Consider the following 6,110-nt stretch of genomic DNA (forward strand, 5'->3'; position numbering starts at 1 on the left):
ATTCCCAGGCTGAAATCATTAATTCTCTCTCACCAATGGTATTTGTAGGTCCTGCTTGTGGGGGACATCTGGCCAAGGGGACTGCCCTGGCGAATGCCCGTACTGATCAGGGCCGGCCGCCTCTGCAGCAGCCTGATGCAGCACTTGGCCTGCTTTTCCTCAGCACCTTCTCACAATTCACACACAAAACACCGAGGAAACCAGCTGCTTTCCTTGGTGTCCAGCTGTGTTCCTTGGTGTCTGCTTTCCAAGCATGGAGGAGAATGGATGAGTGTGAGCCACAGCCAGGCAGGATGATGGTGGAGAGGTAGTGAGGAAAATAGCAGAAAGCTGCAGAGCTGATAGAAAGCTTGAAACAGACCTAAAGGTCTCCTGCTTTATACCTGGATTAGAGGAATTTCCTCAGAACACATCAGTGTTACATATTCCAGCCCAGCAGAAGCTCAATGACTGCCCTGACGGTGAATAGTTGCCAGCCTTCCCACCCCCATTGCCATATGTGTGCATGGAACTAACAAGTCTTAGAGACAAATGACAGTCATAGCAAATCCCAGAGCATAAAGAGATTAACTCAACTGTGTAAGCATACTGGTTCAGTTTATCCCCTGAGCAGATCAAACCATTTAAGATTAAGGTCTTTAGTATGGATAATTACAATCAATCCTTCATCAGGACAAGCTGCCTTTGCTCTTGCCTGGAAGCTCCTGCAGTTTCCTCAGTTCTTAGGCTACTTTCAGAGGCTCATCTTTGTTGTGAGTCTCACTGTCTAAGTTTCTTTCTGGTGGAAAATGACTGGAGGAGATGGTTGACTATTATATGTTTAGGACAAAGAAATAGCTTGATCTACTGCTGTAAAAATGTAATTTTTTCCCTGAATTCTGCATTTTCTGTGAATCAAAAGTGGCTCCTATCTCATGTGTCACTGAGCACTCAGTGGGAAAGGTCTCCAATTTCATGCTGGTTAAAATGCCTTTCAGTCTATTCTTCCTCCATATCAACTACTTACTAAGGCTGAAGGAAACAACAAATTCTCAGAATGTGTGCTGAAGAATGAAGTAGAAAAGGTTTGTCATACAGTGTAGGGGTAGGGGAAGAGGTAAGTAGAAAGGTAAATTCTCTTCCCAGATCAGAGAAAAGGGAAATGGGGACATTTATGTACCACCTAGATCTGGGGAAGTTTGAGATGGGTTAACTCCATTGTCAGTGTGACAGCAGCTGGGAGGTCCCTCTGTAGAAAAGGCTGTCACAGTCGAACTGTTGCACTCTGTATTGCAATCACAGCTCTAGAGCATAGGAGGCCTGTAAAGTGGCCATTCCTCTCCAAATGCCAGGATCATGCAACCCTTCCACAGGCAATGTCCTGCCTTCTTTGGCCTGAAGAGAGAAAAATAGCGTGGCAGTTGGGCAGAAATGGCATTGGCAAAAGACCCTTTTCTGTGTGTGTGATGAATGACTGGCGTTGTAAAGGGAGCAGCTCAAGGAGAGCAACAGGGAAATTGCCCCAGGTACAACTGTGAAAGCAGGATTCTGCCAAGGCTGAATGCAGGTGGTGATGATCTGAGGAGAAACAGTGTGTAGACTTGCAGATTCAAACTGTGTTCAACCTACCCAGTTCACCAGAACATCCAGTCTTGTTAGTAAAGCAGATTTGCACATGATGTTGGGCACCTGGGACAATACAGTATTTCAGTTTATCTATTTCCTCAAATATGTTTTCATAAATTACTGGCTGAAAGGAGAGAAAAAGCTTTGAGCAACCCAGACACAGAAGCTTTTTGCTTTTTTGATTGCTTTTATAAACATGAGAGAGTTGAGAACAACTGGAGAACTTGTTTTCCTGACCACTCTCATAAAATATTTTTATTTGTCCAATTACATCTGATGATTCAGGCTGGAAACTTCCTGTTTCTGACCATTGCATAGAGTGGAAAAAAAAAAGAAAAAAAGTAAAAGGCAATGTTTGGAAGAGGTAGCACTGCTCTGCTGGTGATGTGTCCCTGAGGACAGATTTCCCTTTTAACTGCCCCTGTCAGTTTTTGGCTCCCTTGGTGTTGCACCATCTCTTCCCTGTGGCCATCTCCTATTGGCAGGGTTTCCCTCATATCCAGCTGATGCTCTGCAGGGCATCACTGCTGCACAGTGGGACTTTGTCACCTCTGACAAACCATCACAGTCCCTGCAGCCAGTCTGCACTGTTGGTGCTGCATGGATTTATTCCTTACAGAACTGAACACCAGGGGAAAAGTTGCCCAAAACTTCTTGTAAGGGACAAAACTGCAGTACAGTGACTTTTTCAATATGCCTATTAAAATTCAAGGAGGAGTCTTCTGACTCATAGTGGGATAGGAAATATGCAAGTTATAGAAAATCTATAGAAGTTATAGAAAATCTAGAAAAGACCTAATCAGTTATTGACATAGTGGGTCTCTTGAGATGTGCTGGATCATCAGGCAGAAAGACTAATTCCAATTCTCATGAGGCATTATTTTCACCCACACATGGGATTCTCCTAACAGGAGCTGCAATCCCATACAAGACACTGGAATCATCAGCATTAGCAGGGATTTAACTCTGGAGTTTTCAAGAATGAACTAATTTGTCAGGGCCATCGGGGCACTAATAGGCTTTAATGGTCACAATCAGCTTCAGCTGGGGTCTCTCCCACACCCTGACTCATGGGTCCTGGAGCCAACAGTGCCATCAGTCCTTGCCCCTGCTCAAGCTGCATTACAGCCATCTCTGTGACTTGGTGGAGTCTCCAGTTGTCCAGGTACTGTTGTAGACATTGTTTCCTAAATCTGTGAAAACACTGGCTGATTATTTTTGCCTTTTATTTTAGCTGCTTCTATGAGGTGAAATATCCTGCATTTCAGGGCTGTTTAGTTGCTCGGGCTCTTTTGCCTCTTGGATGTTGATTTTTGTTGTGTTATGTTTTCACCTTAGAACAAAAATCTTGTTGCTTAGCTCCACAAAGAGGTAAGATTTGAGTAGTGAGGAATTGCTAAATTCAGGATAAAGATGTGAAAATACTGATATTTCTGTGACTTGGTACTGACCTTCCAAACGAGAAGGACTGAATATGGCATGACTTTTGAAGCTGGGAAGTGTGAGGAGTAGCAGTATGCAGTTTTGTAGCAGGAGGCCTATTTAGTTAGAATATTAGCCAAGCTGAGAGCAATCAGACTTACATCACAAAGGAAAGGATGCTTTGTCATAAGCAGAACAGATCAGAGAAAAAGATTCCAGATTTCTTGGCTCAAAGAATATTTCAAACTGATGAAGAAACTGAAACACAGACACGTATGTAATGATTTCCTTTTGCTTGCCTGCAGTTTTCTTATGTTATCAAAGGATAGTGTCTGTCAACATAAGTGGTGTCTACATATCTTTTGTATGTTCATGAATAACTGCATTATAAATCTGACACACTTGCACTTTCAAAGTTGAATATAATCTCCATTTTATAATTTCAAGCACAGTCTTGGTATAATTTCTGACCATATTTAGGACATTCTAGACACAGAGACTTGGACTCCAAACACTCTGATATGAAGGAAGAAATAGCTTGTCCCTTGGAGAAGGCAAAAGTAACATTTAGAAGATGGTTCTTGATTTCTTTATGGAAGGGGTTGTGCAAATCTATTTTGATGAACTTGGTGACCAAGACATCCTTTCCAGTGCTGCATTTAGGAGAGGGCTGTTTGTGGGGTATACAGGAGTTGCAACTCATCATTCAAAATCCAGCAGTATTACTGGTTTATTAAGGAAATTCGCATGAGTTTTTGTTTCAAGCAGCTCTTATCAAGCATCTCTCTGAGCTCTATAGGCTGCAATGCTTATTATCAGATCATATCTTAGTTCTGGCAGAAATTAGTATCTCTACCAAAGAGATTAGGAAACCATGCTAAAGAGAAAGGAAGTGACCTACTTAGGAATTGTAGAGGAGGGGGAAACCCAGTGTAAGTCAGAACTCTGGTCTTCTTTATTTCACTCATGGGTAATACTTCCTCTGGCACAAGTATCATTTCTAGTCTTTACAGCCTAGAGGCTGTTCTGATCCTACCTTTCCCCTTCCCTTTTTCCCAGGGGCTGTATTAAAGAGCTGCACTTTCACTAGCTGCTCTTGTGTGTTAAGGAACAAATGAGCATGGTCGGCTGACTCTTACTGCTAATTGGTATGCTGGAAGGGAAACCTAGCATGCTGCAAGGAGCACTTTCTGTAGCCTGTAGAGACTGCAATGAGGAAGGAGTAGGAAAAAAATGCCTGGAGGGCAGGAGGATCCCCTGAAGAAAGCCCTCCCAAGTGCTACTTAGCTCTAATGTGGTCCTGCTTGTGCTGGAAGATCCTGCCTAGTTTGTTTCCCTGTAGCTCCTTCTTACTGTGTACATGGCTAAGCATGTTTCGAATCTTAGGGATTCTTACTCGGTTTCCTATGTGCCTCCATGCTGAAAGATGGTCTTTGATTATCAAACGGTGCTGAAAAATCCATCAGAGAAAACTGAAATAGTTGACTTAAAGCTGCTTGATCAGTCAGATGCCAAGTATTGAGTGTTGCCTGACCTTGGAAACTGGCCTCTGAGGAAGAGCTGTGTGTTGCCAGCTCATTTCAGTGGTCACATGGACTTGCAACAATGTCCTGAGTTTTTAATTCAGCATTATTAATTGGTTTTATTTAGCAACTATTTTGGAAGGAGTAAAAATTCCTCATATTCATTAGCTGTTTGTACACTGCTAGGGGGGACATAGTAACAAAATTAAATAAATTAATTGCTCTGAATTACATGGACTCAGTCCTCTCTGCATTTAATAGTGTCAGCACAGATTGTCTGATGAGGGTAGGTACTGGACAGGGGTTGTTCTTGAGTGGTATTTGATCTAAAGTCTCCAAACACTTACTCTCTTAAAATGGGGAAACAGTGTCCTTGTGCATAACTGGATGAGTTCACCTCCTGTACTACAAGATCTGCTGCTGCAAACCACAGCCTTCTCCTCCCTGTGTTGAACCTCACCAATCTTACAAAAAATCTCTGTAAGTCTGCTGTGTTACTGCTGCCTCTGCCCTTGAGGCTGATAGCTTGCCAGTTTGATGTGAAATTAACTCTTCTGTCCTTTCTCTCCTTTGTTTTGTCATGAAAGGTATCAGATCTGTCATGATACATCACTCTTTCATCCTTGTCCCTGTTGTTTTCCTGCATTTTTGATCTCTCATGAAAGGTTGCTTTTCAAAAATAGGCTCCATCCTTAATTTTTTTTTTTTTCTGAGCATGGGGAGAGGGGTAAGGGGTGGTAGATGAAATGTACAATCCAGTAAGTTAATATTAGCTTTTTTCTTTCTTCCATACTTAATGTTTCTGTAAGTTTTTAGGTCAAGGAGAGAACTAACTCTTTCCTTGGACCTCTTGCACACCATTTGCTTTTACATTTCACCTAGTTAACCTTGTATTGAGACTTAGAGCTTTGATTTCAATTATAGCCATCTTAAGAAACAAGACCAGTCTTAATTAAGAGACAATAAGATGATCTACAGAGTCCCTAGGTAGTTTATTCCAGTAGTTCATCATCTTTATTATTAAATATGTATTCTATTTTGGCATGCCTGGCTGCTGCTTTCAGGCATTGTGTCCTATTATGTGGTTTTCCACAATATGCTAAAAGACTTGTAGTACTTTAGCTCTTCTGCATATGAAGCTGAATCCTCTCTGTGAATGAGTTCTACAAGGGCTGTAGTGAAGGAGTTTGTCTCTAGGTGAGTTCAGTTGTGTTCTGTACCATCTACAATGTCAGATGAACTGTGACCACTAATCTAGAATTGGACTTGGCAAACACCAGAGCTAAAATGACTTTCATCTTCCATGTCCTGCATTAAAGATCTAGGACTGCCCCATGACAAAGTCTTGTTCTAGAATGCCTCATCTCAAGTTCATGCTCTACATCTCTGGTCTTGTTATTTCAGAAAGTAAGGTCCAGACTTGCTTTAATAAGGAGCAAATGAAACATTTAATGTATGCCCATTAAATGATCATAATTCACTCAGTGTACCAAATAAGACAATGATCTTATGATTGAAAAATTGCATATTGTTTAAATAAAGACTGCAGATATGGAAGAC

The sequence above is a fragment of the Erithacus rubecula genome (assembly GCF_903797595.1).
Source record: "Erithacus rubecula genome assembly, chromosome: 3".
NCBI classification, from domain to species: Eukaryota; Metazoa; Chordata; class Aves; order Passeriformes; family Muscicapidae; genus Erithacus; species Erithacus rubecula.